At 36.9% G+C, this 24,107-nt stretch overlaps 1 long non-coding RNA gene across 1 annotated transcript; it reads right to left on the reverse strand.

The window, feature by feature from the left end:
* Positions 1 to 1,238: 1,238 nt before the first annotated feature.
* Positions 1,239 to 6,116, reverse strand: LOC125128798 (uncharacterized). The gene is made up of 3 exons (XR_007135321.1): positions 5,794 to 6,116; positions 4,574 to 4,783; positions 1,239 to 1,483 (listed from the first exon to the last, which is right to left on the reverse strand). It is a non-coding gene; the product is annotated as an uncharacterized LOC125128798 (long non-coding RNA).
* Between the last annotated feature and the right edge of the window lie 17,991 nt (positions 6,117 to 24,107).

Here is a 24,107-nt window from a genome sequence, read left to right on the forward strand (position 1 = left end):
CGAAGGGTTTTTCTCAGAAAACTGAGTGCCCATAATTGCAGCCAAGTTTAGCAGTTTGGAAAAAAGGAACAAATTCCAAGAAACAGTACAATGGATTTCTCTAATTTTGTGTTTTCTGGAACCTAGTAAAATCTGCAAATATTTCTTTCTTCCTATTTTTTTCTTCAATTAGTCTTAATAAAAATAGTCACTTTCTAGCAACTATCCAACCAACTAAAATTCAGATAGTCCAAAATTCAGATGGTCTAAAATCCAGGGTTGTTCAATGAATAAGACCAGAAAAATTCTTGGAAATCTCATGAGAATAAATTGTAAAACCAAAGGAAGTCATTCATTTATTCTTTTTGAGATTTATTTTATTTTTATTTTTTATTTTTTTTGCTTTTTAGGTCTGCACCCACCTGAGGCATGTGGAATTTCCCAGGCTAGATGTCAAATTGGAGCTATAGCTGCTGGCCTATTCTATGTAGGCCATAGCCACAGCAATGCAGGATCTGACCTGTGTCTGCTACATACACCACAGCTCACAACAATGCTGGATCCTTAACCCACTGAACAAGGCCAGGGATTGAACCCACAACCTATGGATACTAGTCAGATTCTTTTCTGCTATGCCTCAACAGGAAAGCCATTTATTCTTTGTGAGATTTCATTCTTCTATACAAAATGAAAAAGCTGATCACCAAGGCCCTTTGCAGGCAGTTCTAGACATCTCAAGGAAAAGAGAACAGCATGGGTTCTTATATCTACAAATACACATGTATTGGATTTAGCATAGAGTTATGTTCTGTTTCAATATTTAAGGATACAAGATATTATATTCGCTGAAGGAGTAAGGAGAACAGAACCTCCTTTTTCACCGTACCAGGCATGATGGAGGTTGGAATTAGGAATTGTTCAAAGAATGCCGTCATTTGTTCTTCTTCTTCCCAGGCTAGGAGTAGAATCCAAGCTGCAGCTGCAGCCTACATCACAGCCATGGCAACACTGGATCCAAGCTGCATCTGTGACCTACACCACAGCTTGCAGCAATGCCCATCCTTAACCCACTGCTAGATTAATACTTTTCACCATATATGGAGTTCTTCCCTCTAAGTTTTTTCCTCAGATAAATAGCTGTTAAATCTTAAAAATCCCCTGTTGCCATTTTTATCTTGTCCCGGTTTTTGGATTAATACATAATTGGAAATGACCCAGTAATAAATACAGAGATGAAATAAATAATGTCCACCAAATAGTCCTGCTATCATGATGTTTATTAGCACACTTTGATGAAACTGTTGACTTAACACCTCTTCCTCTGGTGGAATTCACAGAGCCAAAATGCTTGATTTGCTCTCTTGGGCTGCCATTCTTAATCCTGAGCTGGAAGGGGGCGCCAGTGCTACATAGATGAAATATAGCATAGGAAGCGTGCTTTTCTTTTAAGAGGTATTGCAGTGTAAGCTCTTTTCTAAAGACACACTATTCTTCTTTGGCTAACCTGCAAGAGCAAGTTTGGATTCATGTTTACTACATTCATTGTGCCAAATTTTATAAACAATTGTTACATTCACCATTTTATTATAATGTTGTTCCTTATGATTATCAGGCAACTCAATCATAATCCTTATAGTCATCAGGCAACAGCCAAAGTAAACAGGCGCAGATATCTAGGGCGCCTTTAAAAAAGGCAGTTTTCTAAGAATATAGACTAGGTGAGGAATGTGAAATGTGGTGGATGTGTAGAAAAGGGGTAGGAGATTAAAGAGACATCTGTGTTTCTTTGCTCTAAAGACCCCTGATGTTTCTGCCACTTCCATTTTGCATTCAGGATCCCTAAAGATCTTGTAGAGAACTTGTAAAGAGGTCTCCCCATTCCATTAATCATCAGAATCACCTCATTCTACTCAAAAAATGGGTCAGAACATGCTCTAGCCCCAAGTTGTGCTAGATAATCTGTTTAGTACAAAACATAGAAAGGATTCAGTACAAGTTTTCAGGATGCATTACTGTATATATAAACGATTATTCATTTACTTGAAAATAAGTTTACCCCAATTAAGGAATCAATCCTTAATTGGAAATATAAAGAATGTATAATTATAGTATTATTGGTCATTTGATATCAGAATATGATGCCTTATTTTCAACCAAAGTGGTCAATAATAAAGCTCTGGATGTGTCTTTAAAACTTGAGATAATTAATTTTTCAGAAAAAAAAAAAACATATGATTTCAGAGTTGGGAATAGTTTGGCTTCAGGGACTTAGATGTTTTTGGTAGACGATAAGGAAAAAGAGACTCTTCAGATGGCATTTAGAGCCACTCTGGTATCTCTGATTTTCAAAGGAATAAAATTAGTCTATAAATGAAAAGTAGTGTTTTAAGGGCCTGTGACACCATGTGTAATCTGGTGTTGAAAATGTCCTCTTTACTGAGGAAAAATACATGTTGGATTCTATGACTGGAGAGAAATGGCAGGGTTTTCTTTTACTTACAGTATCTTTGGCAACCACACACTATAATTTTTTTTTTTTTTTTTGGTGCATGAGGCACATGGAAGTTCCTGGGCCAAGGATGGCACCCCTGAAGCAGCAGTGACCCAAAGCCACAGCCAGTGACAACACTAGATCCTTAACATGCTGAGTTACCAGAGAACTCATATACTATAATTTTGGTGGCTATTCACCAAGTGGGTCACTCAGGGCCTCCCAAATGCAAAAGAGTCATCTCCACAGTGCTGATAATAAGCCAGACGTAAGGTACCCTGTGGCCATTGTTACCCTTTTATAATGCCATTGATTAAGGTTCATAAAAATGAACACAATCCAAAATTATTTGCATAAGGAAAATGTAAAGCTAGTAAGAAAACAAACAAAAACAGTAGCTAGTCAAGGAAATACTTAGCAGACAAATCCTTAAGAAAATCCCCTAATTATCAAGTCTGGGAGGGGTTGGTCTATAAAGACTAGGGAAATTCCTGTGAGCATTTTGTAAAATGCTCTTTAGAGTTAGGTAGCTAATGCAGCATTACTTCCTCTCACCTCTCTCACTCCCCATGCTCCCCAATATAAGCCATAGCCTTGGCAACCCTGGAGCTGAGTGGTATCTTTGACCTACGCTGCAGCTGGTGGCAAAGCCAGATCCTTAAACCACTGAACGAGGCTCAACCTCACAGACACTATGTCATGTTCTTAACCCCCTGAACCACAACAGGAATTCCCACTACAATATGTTCTTATTCGGAGGAAGTAGACAGCTCCAGCTGAGCACCAACTCAGGAAAGATACTAGCTATCTTGCTTACAGTGGGTTAAATAGAAGACATGCTGCTATGGAATCTCTGAACTTAAATGATAAAGATGATAGATACATTGGTGGAAATAAATCCATTAGCTGTCTTCCCTTCTAAGGTTGAGATAAAATTTTTTTTTTTTTTTTTTTTTTTTTTTTTTTTTTTTTTTGCTTTTCAGGGCCCCGCTCACAGCACATGGAAGTTCCCAGGCTAGGGGTCAAATTGGAGCTGCAGCTGCCAGCCTACACTACAACCAAAACAACACAGGATCTGAGCCATGTCTGCAACCTACACCACAGCTCACAGCAATGCTGGATCTTTAACCCACTGAGTGAGGCCAGGGATTGAACATACATCCTCATGGATACTAGTTGGATATATTTCTACTGCACCACAACGGGAACTCCATTTTTTTTTTAATACTTTAAATCTCCTTTCTCCTTCATTTTTGGTAATGAAAAGTGTATTTCTTGGCCTTTTTTCCTAATTGTTATACAAATGATGGACAGTATTTTGAGCTAAAAAACTTATTTCTTGATAAATATCATAGATTTCCTCCACACTATAATCTCTGGAGATAATTGATATCATTGCTATTATCATAAAAATGTAAGGACATTGTCACAAATGACAGTGCTGTACAAATCATCTAAAGCAAAATTTTTTCTCCTTTCAGAAATTCTACCTCTGAGAGTTTTTCCATATAAGATACAAGAGGAATTTGTTTTCACTGGTTCCTCTTAATCATCAATAGCAAGATTATACTTATATGGGTATAATACTCAGTAATCCTGTACTAGTAATGTACTTTAGATGATATTTGGTAATTTATTTAGGTTTACAGAGCATCATTTAAATTTATTATCTAATTTAGTTTTCAAAAGGTATTATTCCCTCTTTTGACACATAAGTAAACTGAAGCTTGGGGAAGAGAAGGGAATTTGCTAAAGACCTACAGATGACAAGTAGCAAAGCCAAATGCAGGAGTATTTTGTCCACATCTCATGTGTACCATATTAGGGTTTGCAGAATAAATATAATACATGTTTTTGCCTTTAGGGAACTTGCTGTTTAGTTGGGAAAAATATTGATGCCATGAAAATAACTTGCATGGATGGCAGATGGATCATTGTCTTGGGACCAGAGGACTTTTGCAGCTCATAAAAACCTGTTTCTTTTAACTGAATAAAGTTATATGTAAAGTGTAAAACAGAAAATCTTTTCACTGACAAAGGTGTTGTCACAGACATCTGTTGTCTGAGGATATCAGAGACAATTTGAAATAAAGCTAGATTTACCTCCACATAAACGTTTATCAGCCAATTACCATGTCTTCCAACATCCATGCAATGCACAGCATAGATACACAGGGGAAGCCTGGTTGTGTCCTTAAGAAATGAACCCAGTTTTACATCCGGACCTGTGGCAGGACCAGCAGCATGACGCATATCAGGCCTGTTGATTGAACAAGCTGCTCCAAGTGACCTCAGGCTCCGTCCTCTATAAAACTAGAAGGTTAATATTCAGCTGTGCTGTTAACTGGGGCATAAAAGTAGGGACAAGATTTGCAATCTGTTAATGTTTCCTTAAGCTCTTGTTAAGTAAGAGCTAAATCCACCATAAATGGGAGCAATATAAATTAAGCTTCTGTAATTAGCAGTCCAAATGTGTACCTTTGCAAAAGGTTATCGTTAATGCCTTTTTTTTATTAACATAATCATGTGTTTTGGATAATCATAGCCATGGGGAAAAACTGGGAAATACAAAAGTCCTATTTCTCAGTCACACAGATAGGAGTGGACTCCACAGCAAAGTATGGAAAATAATAGAGAAGACATCTACACATCTACCAAACCAGATTTAACAAATATTACCATATTTTCTTCAAATTAGTATTGGTAAAGAAATAAAGTGTTTAATGTAGCTGAGAAAAAAAAAGAAAGAAAAAAGAAAGAAAGAAAGAAAGAAAGAAAGAAAGAAAGAAAGAGAAATTAGTGTATTACAAATGAGCCACAACATAATTTGTTAGAATAGTGTTGGGTAGTTAAGATATTTGGAGGGAGGAGACAGACCATTTAAAAGTAAGTTTTAGTATCTTGCTCTTTAAGGAGATGGTGTATGTAAGGCATACCCACAGTTTGGCACATAGGAGCTGTTCAAACACATGCTAGCTCTTATGAAGTTAGTGTTTGGGATAATCAGAGAATGCAGATCCTCTATCCTTGTGTCCAGAGCCTTTCTTGCCCTTTTCTCTTTTTCTTTTTATAGCCACAGCTGAGGCATATGAAAGTTCCCAGGCTAGGGGTTCAATTGGAGCTGCAGTGGAGGCCTATGCCACAGCCATGGCAACACTGGATCCCAGCCACATCTGCAACCTACACCACAGCTTGTGGTGACACTGCATCTTAACCCACTGAACAAGGCCAGGGATGGAACTTGCATCCTCATGGATGCTATGTTGTGTTCTTAACCCACAAAGCCACAATGGAAACTCCTTAAGCTTTAATATAGCTCTTACCTCACTGATGCCAGTGCTGTTGACTTGACTGGTCTCACTCCTCAGGCTTGGAGCTTTCTTAGGACGAGGGTTTATCTTTCTCTCCCTGGCAACTGCTGCATCTCCTAGCAGACACTAGGTACTAAATAAGTATCTGTGAAAGTAATGCCTCTAGTCCAATGTTTCTCTGTTCAGTATTTCATATAGATGATCTGATTTTAGCTAATCAGAGTCAAAATCGAATCTCTCTAGATCAGAACATCATCTCTTACCTGTTCTCTCAGCAGCCTATCATACCAATCTCACCATCTCTCTTCTGCTTCACCCACCTTCTCACCCGTTATCATTCGTTCAGTTCTCATGATGGTGTCAGCAGATCTTTATAAAACAGAAACTGATTCTTTTGCTTAAGAAGTTTTGGTGCTTTCCCATGCCCACTGGGATAAATACATAACTCTTTTTAATGAAGTGCAAGGCCTTTTTGTGCGTACGTACTTCCCTCTCCAGTTTCTTCTGTCACTTCCCTCCTTTTTCTTTATTTGGGGGGCCATGTTCCCCACATGCAGAAATTTCCTGGGCCAAGGATTGAACCTGAGTCACTGCAGTGACCTGAGCCACAGCAGTGACAATGCCAGGTCCTTAACCTGCTGAGCCACTAGGGAACTCCCATCTCTTTCATTTTAAATTCCACCTGTACAGCAACCATCTCTAACTTTTGCATCTGCCCTCCCCTCCCCCCACCACCCCACAACCATTTGCTTCTGTGCAGAGTGTCTTACCTACTCCCCAGCTCGCAGCCTGATACTTTTCTCTCTATGAATCTTCCCTCGCTTCTCACGGCAGTCTGAGATTGCTTTCCTCGGCTCTCCCAATCCCCGCCACTTCCCCACTGCCTCACCCAGGCTTATGCATATCTTTATTAAATCAAAATTCTTGTACTAAATTGAGTGTTTTCATGCCTATCTTCCCACAAAACCTTGGACTCTTCGAGATAGTATACTATTTGAAGGTAATAGTAACTCAAGATGTGTGTTGAACAAATGAATGCATGAAAAAATAAAAGAATTTGATAGATGTGACTATAAGAGTGTCTTCATAAAGTCAGAAATTGAAAAAGAAAAATCCTGGGAGTTCCCTTTGTGGCTCAGAAGTTAACAAATAGGATTCATGAGAATGTGGGTTTGATACCTGGTCTCGCTCAGTGGGTTAAGGATCCTGCGTTGCTGTGACTGTGGTGTAGGCTGGCAGCAGTAGCTCTGATTGGACCCCTAGTCTGTGAACTTCCATATGCCTCAGGTTCATCCCTAAAAAAAAAAGCAAAAAAAAAAAAGAAAGAAAGAAAGAAAAGAAAAAGAAAAATCCTATAATCTGGATATTTGTTGAAATGACTAATTCTCCATGTTGCGGTGGTAAAGGCAGCAGTGAAAGGAAGAAAAACTATCATGCATTCAGTGCTCATTCACCACGGGCACATAGACCAGCTGTCTTAATACTCTTTCCTCCACTTTCAGCCCTAAGAAAGAAAGAAACAGGACAACACGATTCATAGTAATTTTTCCATGACATTAAAGAATATTATGAAAGCTGCTATACAGCTGGTGAGTTAAGTGAAAATCAACTCTGTGATTTAATATAAACTGTCACTTATTTTGATAGGAAAGAAACCTTGTGTTTCTTTTCAGGTGTTCCTTGAAAAATGGACCCTGGTGGAGCCCATATTGGCTTCTGAAGATGGGATATGCATCTGAGTCATCCTTGCTTTCCTGACAATGCCCAACACAGGTGTACACACACTAGGTATTTGTTAAATGAATGAAAAAAGGAATAATCTGATCAATATTTTAGACGCATTAGATAAATAAAGACTGATAGAAATTAGGATTTGGGGATTAACATATATGCACTACAATATGTAAAATAGGTAACCAACAAGGACCTACTATAGAGCTCAGTGAACTATCTATACTCAGTATCTTGTAAAAACCTATATTGGAAAATAATCTGAAAAAGAATATATATATATATATATATATATGTATGTATATGTATAACTGAATCACTTTGCTATACACCTGAAACTAACAGAACATTTTAAATCAATATTTTTTTTTAAAGGTGTTAGATATTATCCTAAACTCTGGATTATGGTACTAAAGTGATAAAAGTGCTTCTGGAGACTTTTTACTAAAAGTATATACATTAAATGGTCAATAAAAATGGAAAGGCAATGTCTACCCATGCTTTCATAAGAAAGGAACATGAAACAAAGAGAAATACTCTCTCCTCTTTGGCCAAAGGTTTTATTTGATTATTACTTCTTTTTTTTCTTTTTTGGCTGTTCTGTAGCATATGGAGTTCCCAGGCCAGGCCTAAGATCTGAACTGTGCAGCTGTGGCAACACCAGGTCCTTTAACCCATTGTACCAGGCCAAGGATCAAACTTACATCTTGGTGCTGCAGATGTGTCACCCATCCCACTGTGACATAACAGGAATTCCTGGCCAAAGGTATTTTGAAAATGAGGCCTCTTGTGTGGTTAGAAACAGCATGTCCTAAATCATTTGCCTTCTAAATTTGGCCTAAAGAACAAAACCTGGAGACAAAGAGGTGGGAATCATTGACACTTTGGTCTCACGTGTTCTACCCAGAGCCTATCTGTTTTCAGTCTCTAAAGCAAGAACTTTCCCCCTTTCTTTTCATCTAAATCTTTCTCTCATCCAACTACCCATTTTTAATTGTTCTTGAAGTCTGAATTTAAATCATTCAACAAATATTCATTGAACACCTTCTCTGTTCCAGGCTTTGTTCCAGATCCTGTGGACACAGCAGGTTCCCCTGCTCTCCCTGATCTCAGAAGCTTGCAATAGTCCTGAAAGACCAAAAAAACTAGTAGTAGATAATGTGGTTGGTGGGGTAAGAATTCTAAGGGGCAGGAGACAGAGGTCAAGGGCTAGGAGAACAAGAGGTCTTCTAGATGCAGTTATTGGGAAAGGCAACTCTGAGGAGGTAACATTTTCCTTCATTTTATCTCATTGTTCATGTCCATCCACATGATTGCCACATAGTCCAGTGTAGATGAGTCTGATGTTGATTGTAATTTATTACTACCTCGTAGACACTTGTAAAGATCTTGCTGTTTCTCTGATTTGTAGAAATGCTCCCATTCAGACTTCATATTCTTCAAGTGTTTCCAAGGGCAGGGCTGTGGTGGGTGATGTGGGGAGCAACGGGGTCCTGGAGAAGACAGAGATCCCCTCTCTATGTCACTTGCAAGACAAACCACACGTCACCCTCAGAAGTGTTGGAGAATTTCTATTTATGAAGCAGTATGACCTGAAGCACAACTTACTACATCCAAATTGAAAACCGAACTCTTTAGGGAAGAAGAATTAAAATGTTGCTTCCTAGACCATTTTGTCTTTTTTTTTTTTTTTTTTTTTTTAGTATAGTTGATTTACAGTGTTGTATCAATTTCTGCTGTACCCATAGTGGCCCAGTCATACATATATATACATTCTTTTTCTCATACTGTCTTTCATCATGTTCTACCCAAAGAGATTGAATATAGTTCCCTGTCCTCTACAATAGGACCTCTTTTCTTATGCATTATAGATGTCATAGGTGCATCTGTCAAAAAAATAGTTCTTTCCATGGGGGAGCACAAAACTCCAGAAGCACAGTAGGAGAAAGTCATTCTATTATTTACTACTTTGAAAATTGGGGCAATCTTGACCCTAGGAGGGGAGATATGCTCAGGAAAAATTTTGGTTGTTTCAAAGCAACTCCAGTCTACTTGCCATATAATTCCATTTTCTATCTAGATTTAGCTCTTTTGCAATTTCATTTGGGAATGGTTAGTTACAGACCAAAGAAAACAAAGTTAAGCTTTATGATTTGAATGTCTCAATCTCTATGACAACTATGATCTAGAGTTTTTAACATTCTAGTGAGGAATGGTGGGACTTGCCAAACAGAATGGATATTTTTACATAGAACTTCTCTAGAAATTCTTCTGCCAATGAATTTCTGAAGTTTAGGTACTACTTTGATTTGAAATTTACTTTCTTCTCAGTACCTATATTCTAGTTATTATTGATATGTAACAAATCACTCCAATATTAGTAGCCTAAAACACTCAATTATTTCCTATCTCTGCAGTTTCTATGGGGCAGCTGCTTGGGAAGTGGGGCTTGGCTTGGTGGTTCAGGATACTCATATGGTTGCAGACAGAGGTCGAATTGGAGAAGCGGTGGCAGGACCAGCTGGGGACTCTCTTTGTGTCGTCCCAAGTCTTCTCTCCTGGTTCCTCTGTGTGGGTTAGTTGGACTTCCTCATAGCATGGCTGCTCTGGTGCTCTGGGCTTGCATGGTGGTTCAGGGCTCTGGCACAAGTATTTCTGCTCCCAAGAGAAAGCTGACCAAGTCTCAGAAGTCACGCATCATCACTTCTGCTTTAGCTTTAGTCCAGTGCCTTCATGTACATGCAAGGCTGCTTATTGTCAAAATTGAAAGGGAGTTGCAAGGTCCTAGGGGAGCATTTGAGATGAGACATGATGTTGTGGCCATCCTTGGAGAATATTCTCTGCCACAGGTGACTAATAGCAGGTTGCAGGAGTAGGCCTATTTTAGGAGATGGCCAATTTTCCTAAATGTGGAAATGGAATGAACATGTGGCTTCTAGAATTTGTGGTAGAAAGCTAGAAGTAAGTAGTCCAGAGGGCCCAGATATCAGGTCAACTAAACACTAAAGGGAGAAAGACAAATTTTCTACTTTTTTCTTTACACATTGGAAGAAGAACACCATAGTTATTTTTTAACAAAATTAAAAAATGTGACTTTTTTTTTTTGGATTTCCTATTGTGGTTCAGTGGGTTAAGAACCCAACAAAGTGTCTGTAAGGATAGAGATTCATTCCCTGGCCTTGCTCAGTGGGTTAAGGATCTGGCATTGCCATGGCCGTGGCGTAGGCCTGCAGCTGCAGCTCTGATTCAACCCCTAGCCCAGGAACTTCCATATGCCACAGGAGTGGCTGTAAAAAGAAAAAAAAATGTGATTTTTTTCCATTTAGTACTGCCATGTATTATTCTATGATAAACAATAATGAACCCAGATCTCTAAAACAACTTCACCATTTCAAATGCTGACAATAGACCTAAAAAAATTTGTTCCTGATAAGTTTTATCCTATGCCTGAAAGAAGAAAAAACTCAGACGTCTTATCTCATGGCCATAGGAGGAATGTGAGAAAACTGCCTACATTATGTGATACCATATAGTGCTGGAAGTGGGGCTTGAGTCCCCGGTTTACACTTCTTACTTTACTATTTTAAAAACAGTTTGATTCTGGTACAGCTGATCGGAAGTATGATGGAAACCACATGTTCCTGAATTTTAAATGAATATAAACCAGTTTTCAGATGTGGGATTCTGTCAACTGAGAAATGAATTATAATTCAGGATTATTCCCGTCTTTTTCATCCTATGTAAACATTTTAGCCCAGTCATAATTGTATTCAAGATGACTTAGAACACAGGATGCTGTGTAATTAAGATTTATTAATAGATGGTCATTGATATACTCTTGGGCCTGACATGTGAGAAATTGGTATTTGTTGTCTGTTTCTTTCTATTATGATTTTGAACATGAACCCTTCTTCACATGTACCAAGGAGAAAGGTATACTTGCCCACAACCAGTGATCCCCTTGGATTTGTCTCAGCCTCTGATATGTTGCCAATGTTAGCATAATACTTACTTCTGACTTTTCAAACCTTGTTTCCAATATGGGAGGGTGGGTGGGGTGTTTAAATGAAGGACAATGTCTTGAATGAGTGCAAAAATATGTAGAAAAAATGGCATCTCATTTCTCATTCTACTTGCTGAATGAGAAATGAGAGGCTTTGCATTTCTAGAAAGACATATTGGGTAGGACCAAAGAAAAGATGCAGTCCAAATAAGGGAAATAATTTGGTCCATCCTTGTGATAAATGCTTTGGACTGAAAATTCTGCCTCTGGCACAATGATCTCCAGAGTCTGTGTTCCCACTGCAGATAACCCTGATGGGGGCAGCATACACTGGAGTCTGTCACATCAGGAATGTACATCTCATTAGCAGGATACTTCCCCACTTCCCCACCTTCTTGTGAAGAGAACACCTGGGGAATTTTCTGCAACAGTTCTGCCTCTGAGAGGGGCTGCCTGGAATTCCACTCTGAGAGTTTGAACACATATAGCTCTGAGCAGAGATAGTTGTGGGATCTTTTCCCTGAAGCCAACACAGTCAGACATTTTCTCAAAAAGGAAGTGAGAATATCAATAGCAATAATATCTTTATTTTACTTTATTTAAACCTAATTGTGTAGAGGCCCAGATAATTTTTTTTTTTCAGGTCTACCTACAGCGACAGAGTGTCAAGGCAAACTGGGAAGCAATTTGTTCTTTTGTCACAAGGTAGTTAGAGTAACATAGCTGAACCCCTCACACAGCTCTTCAGTCATTATTGAGTTAAATCAAGTGTTTTATATGGAGTAAATTAGACCATTCTGAGTTAGACTGACATGTTGCAACTGTCTTCAAGTAGAATTTCGGGATTATCTTTCATCAAATACCACCAACAATTTCAAAACCAGAAATCATTTGCAGGGGTCCACGTCCTCCAAATACCTCTATCTTCAAGTATCCAGGAAAGGAACTGGCTTTCAGCAACTGTTACTCAAACCTCAAATGCACACACACAAAAAAGTCAGCTTAAAAACAGCAGAAGAATAAATTTTATTTTTAGTTACCAGATGTTAGGTGCTAATGAAGGATGGCAGTGAATGGAGTTTTCAGAAGTGTTAAGTGACTGACATTACGGTGAATGATGGGAAGTGATGTAAAGGATGTTTCTAACTTTGGAAGCTCAGTCACACAAACATTCAGGATGTTTGCACATTTCCAGGGAGAACAGCAAAATTAGAATACTCGAGTCTAAGAAGCACCTAAAACCCGATGACTCATTTTCTCTTTCATTTAGGTAAAAACTCTAAAACACAAATACGTCTAAATATGGCATGAAGGAAAGAAAATAGGTTCTCAAATAAAATAACATAAAAGAAGTGAATGGTAATTACGAACTCCTCAGAGATTTCCATGTCTAAGAAAATATGTGGTTAATTTAGCCATTGGATCAAACTGCTGTGCTCAATGTACAGTTTCTGTCACTTAGCAGGAGCCGGCCTTTGGGCAGCTTACTTACCTTTTGTTCCCCTCAGTTTCTGCATCTGTAAAATGGAAACGCTAATAGTATCTATATTCTGGGAAGGTACTCCTTGGAAGTGTGAATAAATTAATATGTACACAGCACTTAACAAAGTGCCTGGGTCCTGGTGACTGATCACTACATACTGAGAGTTAGGATGATGATGATGATGATGACGAGTATCATTTGGAAAACTAATGTTCTTGGGATCCCGGTATCTATAATTCTGGAAGATTCCAAATATTCTGGGTAATGTATGGGTTTAATTTTGATGTTTTTGTGACTTTAAAATAATAGAGATTACACAGGCTTGTTTTGCCTTTTAAATGAGTCAGGCTATCATGTAAATACATTAAAGTCGTTCAAAAGATCAACCATGTGTGGAAACCCCCAGGAGACCTTGCTCAAGGTTATCATCAGAAAATACGGGATTATAATCCCACAAGGCTCCTGAACACAAATCAGGCATATCAGTGACATACAAATAAAGTAAAGAATAGGAATAACCATTTCTGGTCTGAAGTCTTTCTGTCCTGAGTGGAGATGCAAGGACAAAGAAGCCAAGATATTTCCTTGCAATTATCCAGGTTGTGATGACAGCCCATTTCTTCCTTGGAAATAGTTCCCATGTGTTTTTTCCTCTTTATACTCCTTAGCACTCCTTAGCCAGGGTCTAGTCACCTTAGCACCAGATTCCTTCCATCAGCTAATTGGTTATGCTTTGTGAGACTACTTCTTCCATTACCCTAATGCTAACCTAACTTTTGCTTCTAAGAAGCTTCTGAGGCAATTAGCAAAAGCTTTTGAAAAGCAAATCTTTCATCTCATCCTTCCATCATTAAGATTCCTCATTACTTTATACATTTATTAGAAAATGCAGTATCTGGTTATCAAGATTGCAAAGAATTTTCTGTTTCCTTGAAGGCAATTCTGTCTTGCTTTAAATGCCTAAAGAATTATGTATTGTAAAAATGTGATAAGTAGCTACAAACTTAATTAACATAAATTAACATTCCAATAAGAAATATGAAATTTGGCAGGTGAAATACAAAATTCATCTGGGAGTTCCCTTAATGGCCCAGTGGTTAATGAACCTGAGTAGGGTCCATGAGGATGCCAGTTTGATCTCTGTCCTCGCACAGTGGATTAAGGACCCGGCATTGCTGTGAGCTGTGGTGTAGTTTGCCGACATGGCTCAGATCCTGCGTTTCTGTGGCTGTGGTGTAGGCTGGCAGCAACAGCTCCAATTCGACCCATGTAGCCTGGGAATTTTCATATGCTGCACATGCAGCCCTAAAAAGCCAAAAAAAAAAAAAAAAGAAAATGGAAAAATGGAAGAATAATTACTTTTTTTTTAAATAAAAGGGAGTTTTATCTTCTATGTAAAGTGTAGTCTTAAGTTATAGTAATTAAAACAGCTGGATACTCCTGCAAAAATAGAGCAATAGATCTGTAACACTTAACAGAGTTCAGAAACAGAAAAATATACACATTGAAGTTTAGTAAATGATAAAAGTAGCATTTCACATCAGAGAGGAAAGCATTAACTATTCAGTAAATGATTTTTCGCTAATGAATATTCATTTTGGGGAAAAGTAAATTATTTAAATTACAATATATAGAAAGTGAGCTCCAGGTGGATTAAACAGTTAAAAAAAATGAGGGAATATGTTTATAAATCTGGAGTGGGGAAAGTCTTTGAATAAATATGCAAAATGCAAATGCAATAAAGAAAAGTATTCACAGTTTAACTCTGTACAAATTACAAAATTCCTATCCCATAACAGTTAATGGTGAAGGAACAGATAAGGAAGAAGTATTTGCAACAATATTTAAAAACATATAATGAAAAAACATCATTACATATAAAGAAAACAGAGATTGGAAATTAAGAGTTGTATGAAGATATAGAAAAATGAAGGGTATGCAAATTAGTTAAGTAGATTTTATAGAAATTTGGTGGTTTTTATTGAAATAATTATTTATACTAGAAAAATACACATATGTGCTATTTTCCAAATATGTGATATTTAGAAATGTTTCCTTTTAGCATTTTAGTATCTCAGTGAAGTGATGATTAAATTATGGTACATTCATAACTATGCAGCATAAGAATAAGGAAGATCTATGTTTGGAGATGGGAAAATATTTTCAAGACACATTAAGTTAAAACATGGTACAAAACTAAATGGACAGTTTGATTTCATTTTTGTAAGCAAAACAAAACAAATTTTCACTAAACAAAACAGCATCATATATATAGCTTATCTATCTATATGTATGTATGTAGAAAATGGGCTGAGATGATACAAGCTAAATTATCAATAGTGGTTTTTCTGCAGCATGTAATGAAAAGGAAGGGAGATGAATTAAAGCCAAAGAAAATTGAGCTTTATCTGTATTCTCACAATCAGAATGTTTTCATGCATAGCTTTTGAATTAAACATTTTTTTCTGCTCTCTTTTGTTTTCTTCTTTTATGTTTGATGACAATCTTTAGTGTTGTGTCTGGTTGCTTTTCCTTTTTTTTTTCTCTTCTATACATTTTTCTCCAGTGTTTCCATTTTTTTTTTTTTTTGTCTTTTCAGGGCAGCACCCACGGCATATGGACATTCCCAGGCTAGGGGTCCAATCAGAGCTATAGCCACCGACCTACACCACAGTCATGGCAACGCCAGATCCAAGCCATGTCTGCGAACTACACCACAGCCCATGGCAATGCCAGATCCTTAACCCAGCAATAGAGGCTAGGGATGGAACCCCCAACCTCATGGTTTCCAGTCAGATTCATTTCTGCTGTGTCACAACAGGAACTCCTGCTTTTTCTTTATTGTGTGTATATCTACTGTAGATTTTTCATTTGTTATTTGTTATCTACTGTAGATTTGTCATTTGTTATTTTTCATTTCAAAACCATGAGGTTTTGATATAGGGGTCTATCTATATATACAAGATTGTTTTAAATTTCTGGTCACTTAACTTCCAATGCATTTTCAATGTCTTGCATCTGTACTCTCCTTTTATCACAATTTATTTTTTCCTTTTTTTTTTTTTGTCTTTTTGCCATTTTTTGGGCTACTTCTGAGGCATGTGGAGGTTCCCAGGCTAGGGGTCGAATCGGAGCTGTAGCCACCGGCCTACGTCAGAGCCACAGCAACACGGGATCCGAGCTGTGTCTGTGACCCGCACCACAGCTCACGGCAATGCCAGATCCTTAACCCACTGAGCAAGGCCAGGGATCGAACCTGCAACCTCATGGTTCCTAGTTGGATTCGTTAACCACTGAGCCATGACGGGAACTCAACAATTGCTGGTTTTGATATCATATCTGTGTGTATGATTTCCTACCTTTAATTTGTGTTTGCCTTTACTGGTGATCTTCCCATTCATAATTTTCTTCTTTCTGGCTGTGACTTTTTCTTTTCCTTTAGCATTTGTTGTAATGCTCATTTGGCAGTGCTGAATTCTCTTAGCTTTTGCTTGTTTGTAAAGTTTTGATTTCTCCTTTGAATCTGAGCAAGAACCTTGCTGGGTAGACTATTTTTTATTGTAGGTTTTCCCTTTTTATCACTTTAAATATATTGTGCCACTCCCTTCTGGCCTCCAGAGTTTCTGCTGAAAAGTCAGCTGGTAACTTTATGAGGAATCCCTTGTATGTCATTTGTTGCTTTTCCCTTGTCACTTTTAACATTTTCCCATTGTCTTTAATTTTGGTTACTCTAGTTAATATCTGTCCTCCTTTCAGTTTATTCTATATGGGACTTTCTGCACTTCCTGGACATGAATGAGTACTTCCTTTCCCAAATTAGGGAATTTTTCAGCTATTATCACTTCAAAAATTTTCTCAGCCCCAACATCAATGCGTGTGATATGAAGTCCTCTGAGTTCCTTCTCTCCTCCTTCTCAGCTAAATCCTCCACACTTGTTCAGACTTTACCTGCTTTAGATACATCTGGGTTAATGAGTAAACATTCCTGGCAATCAGTTTGAGCCTAACATCTAGCTGAGGACAGATATCATGCTGAAAGTTTTGGTGGCTGATGAATGTAAGAAGACAGGATAAATGTATATTATGAGTCACCTCTTAAGACCAGAACCAAGGGCTACATACTAAGCATTTAATTAGTACACGAATGAATGAATGAATGAACAAGGAACTGAGATTCAAAACATGTTTTTTGGTATCCATGAAATATTTCAGAGAAGACAAAATTGCTTCTGTAGGTTTTGGAAATAAGAAGAGCAGATTATTATTCAGAGGTCTTGACTGATTCTATTTAAGGAACTCATATTTCTTCCCACATTTTTCCATTTCTCTCCAGCTGTAATAGAAGCATATTTTGGTACAAGAGGGAGGGCTCCCAGGTTTAGCTGTGCTCCTAGTAGATGTTTTTTGTGTTAATAAACATATAACATCTCATTTTTATGATAACTCTGCTCTTCTACCAAAGAAGCTGATCCAGGAAACAATAGACTTAAGACTTAAGTCTATTCAGGTATAAGAAGAGACATTTGAATGTTTAAGGTCTTGGGAAAAATTAAATTAAGGATCTATTTCTATGTTTGAAGTAATTAAAATATCATTAATTGAATTAAACTTACCTGTTGTTAGATGCCTTTAGAAGGCAATGTTCTTGGCATGTTGTCAATTAGTTCTGAATGATGGGCAAGATCTGGAAGATGAGGTAGTGGACTAAGGATGCATTTCAGAAGGTTTTTGTAGAAGGAGATCTGGAAAGTTGGAAGACTCCACTTCAAAGGTGACATCTGAAACGACACAATGAAGGTAAAAGAAGTTGTGCTGATTTGTAGTTGGAGAGACAGAAAGAAGGAAATACTAAGAAATAGATTCTGGCCTAAACTATCTATTTGATCTATCGATCAAAAAAGAGGTATATAAATAAGCAATTAGGGAAGAAAATGAGCATATGTACAGGAGAAAGTAGAGCTGATTGATCAAGCAAATAAGAGAAGAGTCAGAGGAGATTTAGGAGAGAAACTTGGTAGCAAAGTCATCAAGATGGAGTCTTGCCCAAATACCAGCTGTCTTTGAATCAGTGATAGAATTCTTGCTTCTCACTCAGGTTTGTTTCTTAACAGTGCACTTTATCTTATCCACCAGTGTTCCAAATATAACTTAAACTAATGAAGGTAATGGTACGCTTTCCTTATATATGATCAAAATCATACATTTTACATACTAATCTTATTAATCCCAAATAATGAAATTAAGTGTGAATTTGGATTTGGATTGGATACTTCCTAGAGTAACCATGCTAAAGGCAAAGCAAAGACATCATGTTTAATTATAGGAGAGTACACTATTTAAAATCATTTTTAATTTTTTTTCTAATTTATTCATTGATTATTATATATTATATGTTTTATGTTAAAGCATTGTAGTTCACCATGTATATACACTGCAGATTTCATTACCACAAATCTAGTTACCATTCACCACCATACAGTTTTCCCCCTTTACCTATTATTCCCTTCATTGTTTCCTTTAAAATTATAAGACAATGATTAATGCTGTAAAAACATAACTATTTTTAAATGAAATAAATTTAAATGCAATTCTTTTGTGTCTTGAAAATTTTAACTCATAGTTTATGCAAAAACCATTTTCATTTGGCTGCTGACATAAATTCAAAATATGGATACCAAAATGTTTTAACATACTCTGCTTACTTAAATCCCTAAATTCCCTATATCATCTGACTTCTACAATATTTCCAAATTGACACAGAGCATCTGTTAAGTGACTTTGTCTTGGGAGACTTCAGCAAATCCAGGTTTATTGAACCTTTAATAAACTTATTTCAAAAAGAATCTGGATCCAATGTAGATAGGAGTAAAGGAGAGAGAAAATGTAGTTTAGTTCCAAAATAAACATTTTGAAGACTCAATTGTTCTATTCATGGATTTTTTGTAAGATAAAAATATTAATCTCAAGAATCTGGCCTATATTTATGTGGGACATGTATAAATTAAATATAAATAAATTGATATAGGATCAAATGTAAATTTAAAAATCAGTTTGCATTGTCTATATGAGGCTGTTTGTTTGAGTCAGGAATCTCAGTGTCTGCCAACATTTCATACAATTTCTTGTTTTTTGATTTCAAAAATGTTCATAGTTCTTGTTAATTAAAAAGCACCATTCTGCATACATTATCAGTTCTAGTCCTCCAAGGTGCTAAGTAGATGCTAAGATGGAATTAGAAATGTAAGAGATTTATTAGAGGGAAGTCTTGTGAAAGACAAACATGAGAGGGGCTGGAGGTGTCGGCCAGCCCCACGTTTTGCAGAATGGTTTTTTTTTGAGGGACGATCTGAATACCAATTTTCTTTGGCTGCCCAATGTGAAAGAATGGCCTATAGGCTAGATGAACAATAAATTGGAATCTTTTGATTCAATTTTTTATAATAATGATGATAATGATAATAATAATAATACCTCCCATGGGTATAGCGTGGCACAAATTACAAAGTGTCATAATTTTTATCATCCTGGTTCAACAAATTTGTGGGGCTGAGAGATAAAGTAATATTGTCAAAATTCACTTTTATCAGAGCTAGGACTTCACCAAACAACAGCTGCTTCACTTACATGCAGATGAAATCTCAGATAGTTTATCTTGATTTTTCTCCTCTCTCCTTTTATTTTTTTATTTTTATTTTTATTTTTTGTTTCATTTTGTTTTTGGCTGTGCACCTATAGCATGTGGAAATTTCCAAGCCAGGGAATGAACTTGCTCTAGAGCAGTGAATCATGCCACTTCAATGACAATACTGGATCCTTAACCTGCTGTGCCGCAAGGGAACTCTGATTTTTCTTCTTTTTGATAAAATATAATATATTGACAAAAAAGTTAAATTTAACTTGTATGTACATTTCAGTTTATAATTATTAAGCAAATACCCAAATTACCACCAATAGAACTTTAACATGACAGGAATTCTTATATGCCTCCTTCTAATCACAATCTCATCCTTTTCTGGAGATAGAACTTTTGAGAAATAAAAACTGGAAATAACCTCAATGTCTATCAACAATTGAATGGGTAAATAAATTGTGGTGTATCAATACAAAGGATTATGCCTCCTACCAATATAAAAACTACATTATTTATACACACTGCAACAGAAATGACTCTTAAAATTATCCTGAAAGAAAATGACACAAAATGATACATACTTTATGATTCACTTATATAAATGCTAGAAATGCAAACTAATCTATAGTGACCAGAAAAGCACATTAGTGGTTGCCTAAGACTAGGAATCAATAAAGGGGTAGGCTATTATTGAGGGGCATCAGAAAACTTTTGGGGAGATATAAATATTCTAGATCAATCTGTCAACTCTTTGAATTGTACAGAATAAAATTTATTGTATTAGAATTAAACTGCATAATGATGGAGGGGGAAATGGCTTTAATGACAATTACAAAAATCTCTATGGGTTGTATATTTTTTTACTTCCCCTGTTTCTGTCAAGATTTAATTTTTGTATTTTGAGACTTACTATTTGCTTACCAGTGGCAATGTGGCATCTTTGTGAAAAATTTAATCTTTTATCAGTGTCAAATGACTTTATCTTTGGTAATGTTTTTTGCTTAAAAGCAAATTTTGTCTAATATAAATATAGCTATGTCTGCCATGTTGTTTGCTGGAATTGCACAGTATGCCCCTTTATGTCCTTTGCTTTAAACAATTATGTGAAGGACAGATCTCTGTTTAGAAACAAGTCTGACAATCCTTGTCTCATAACTGAAGCATTAAGCCCATTCACATTCTTAAAAGATGATTTTTATGGGTATGGACTTCTAGATCGGTGATTATTTTATTTCCACATATATAAACAATCACACTACTGACTTTCAGCTTCTATTGTTGTTTGTTTGTTTTGCTTTTACATCTGCAGCATATGGAAGCTCCCAGGCTAGGGGTCGAATTGGAGCTATAGCTGCTGGCCTACATCACAGCCACGGCAATGCCAGATCTGAGCTGCGTCTGTGATCTACACCACAGTGCACAGCAGCACCAGATCCTTAAGCCACTGACTGAGGCCAGGGATTGAACCTACACCCTCATGGATACTAGTCACGTTCGTTACCTCTGTGCCACAATGGGAACTCCCCTATTGTTGCTCTTACACCCGTATATTTTTGTGTAACATTTTTTTTAATACCTGATACCAACACACTGCAGCAAGAACAAATCATGTATTTTTATTTCTTTCAACTAAAGATGGATAATTGTGAAAGAAGGCTAACCTACCTTCTTAACTCAGCAGTGGTTCTAGCATCCTATGCAGTACAGTGAATTCTGTTGGGCAAGCTTATCTCTGGTTGTCCAAATAGTTCATTCCACTTTCACATTAACTTTCTCCTCAAGCTCAGGAATGTTGGGATAAGGAATGTGTTGGGAGATGAGCTGTGATGTGGAGTTTCCCTCAGGGGAGCCCATAAAACAGAATGTCTCATACATTACATTTCCTAATGTCTTTGCACACATGTTGGATTTGACCTCCATAACAAATTCTAGTGGGGAAAATATTTCTACCTGTTACTTTTTACAGACATGGAAACTAATATACAGAGAGTTAAGAAATTTGTTGGAGATCATGCCTGCTACAAGCTTTCTTGGTGCTACTCTACATGGTTGCTGGGATTTTGGGAATTTATTTTTAGAGGTATGGGTTACATATTGGTGTGAGGCAGCACTGTCCGAAAGAAATACCAAGTGAGTCATATACGTAATTAAAATTTTTGGGTTACCATGTTAAAAAAAGTGAAATGAAACATGAAAAAAAAAAAAAGCTGACTAGCTCAGTATCCTTGTGATAATCTGGCCTTTTTTTCCTGTGTCTGCTTTAAGAGAGTTGATTTTCTTTGGTGTTTTGCAGTTTCATGATCACATTTCTAAATGTGGTTTTATTTATTGAATCTGTTGTACTGAGTTCTGGAAAATTATCTGTTATTATCTTAATTATTACCTTTAATTATCACCTCAAATTATAACCCTTGTCCTCATTACTTTTCTGAATTTGTCCCCTTCTAGAATTCCAGTTAAAAGTATATAAGCTCTTCTATCATCCATCTCTTAACTTTTCACTATATATTTCATCTTTTTGTATTTCTATGCTTCGTTCTGGTTAATTTTCTGAGCTATTTTCCAATTCACTAAATCTTTTTCATCTGTATCTGATTTTCTTTTCACCCCTCAACTAAGTCCTTATATTTGTTTCTTATTTATGTTTATTTTATAGTGTTTAATTTATCTTCAAATTGTCCAAGTGTATTTATTTATTTATTTTTGGCTATCCACATGGCAAATGGAATTTCCCAGGCCAGGGATTGTATCTGAGCTGCAGCTGCAACCTAAGCCACAGCTGCAGCAACACAAGCATCCTTAACCTGCTGTGCCACATCAGGAACTCCACTAAGTTTATTTTTACAATTTCCTTTTTTTGCAAATATTTTCAACTCGTCTTTAAGATTTTTAACTGAAGTAAGCATATTTGTTTTATCTGTTGGTTATTTTCTTGGTGCCTTATTTTCTTGTATAATTTTATTTTTTTATTTTTTACTGGGGACTACTCAGTATTTCCTGATTTTTTTTTTAGTGATTCTTTCAGGCCTAACATTAGGTGTCTTCCTGCAGAGGTAATCTGCATTTCCTTCTGCAGGCCCTGTGGGCAGCACTAATTTGGTCATGCCATCAAACAAATGTATGGCCTGAGATTGTTTGGCTGCCCAAACAATGTAATCTGGGCTTCAGACCTATCTCAGGATAAGGCTGTGGTGACCACAACTTCTCAGGGACTTTCTCTGCCCTCTTATCTTTTCTATTTACACAGTGTCATGGCAGCAACCTTCCCTACAATCTCCTGAGGGATGTGTATAGGGGTGGGTGGGGGATTTATTTATGATTAGTTTTTACCCTGAGATGAACCCCATGGCACCCACCTTAATGAAGGGAGGGGCTTATTATAAACTTATTACTGTGAGTGGACTCTGGGCCCTAACTTTTGACAGCCTCATATCCTGAGTCCAGATTACCCATGTTCAGCAAATGCTCTCAAGGCAGAAGAAGCTTCAGTGTTTCATTTATTTCTTTGGTTTCCACTTTCCCTTAGGTTTCAGCTTGACAGTGTTTTTCCACCTTGTTAACTTTTTTACACTTTTAAGATGATTAAAAAAAAAAAAAAACTTAACAGTATTTTAGTTGTTTCCAGCAGGATTTTGTTTACTGAAAAAAGACAACTTTTGTTCTTAGTCCTTATGATCGGAATCATAATCTGAAAGTTAACTAATGGGAATGATTGGAACACATCTTTGAAGGTGGGGGAATATGACAGTGTGGCAAAGAATCACAATGTTTTCCAGAGCAAAAGATAAACAATTTTGTCTTGGGGTGTAAGGTACTTATTTCATTTTCCAAGATATAGTTTTGCAGCCTCTAACTAGTTAGGCCGTGCCACCCAGTAGAACTGTGTGTCTTCACTTAATCTTTAATAGACTCTTTCAAATCTCAAAACAAATATGTTTTGGTCCACTTGGGCTACTATGACAGAACACCACAGACTAGGTGGCTTATGAGCAATAGAAAGTTATTCCTCACAGTTGTGGAGGCATGAGGAGATACTGCATCTGGTGAGAACATGCTTTTGTTCATAGACATCCGTCTAATTGCTGTGTCCTCATGTGGCAGAAGTGGCAAGAGAGCCCTCTAAAGTCTCTTTTAGAAGGGCATTAATCCCTTTCAGGAAGGGTCCATCCTCATGACATAATCGCTTTTCAAAGACCCACCTCCTAATACCATCACATTGGGCATTAGGATTTAACAAATAAATTTTGGGGAAACACAAACATGTAGTCTATAACTGTATGAAATCCATGAGTGTCTATGAGTGGTCAGTATGTAGTGGAAGGTCATGTCTTAAATGGAAGGATTAGATGATGCTCTTCTCCACCCCATTTCATTTATAATTTTCTCTCCTGCTTGAGATAGGTCGAAAGATGCAATTTTAGGATGAAAAGAGAGATTTTGATTTCATGGTTTATTTTGAAACTTATTATCAAATACAT

The sequence above is a fragment of the Phacochoerus africanus genome, chromosome 6, assembly GCF_016906955.1.
Source record: "Phacochoerus africanus isolate WHEZ1 chromosome 6, ROS_Pafr_v1, whole genome shotgun sequence".
Taxonomy (NCBI): domain Eukaryota; kingdom Metazoa; phylum Chordata; class Mammalia; order Artiodactyla; family Suidae; genus Phacochoerus; species Phacochoerus africanus.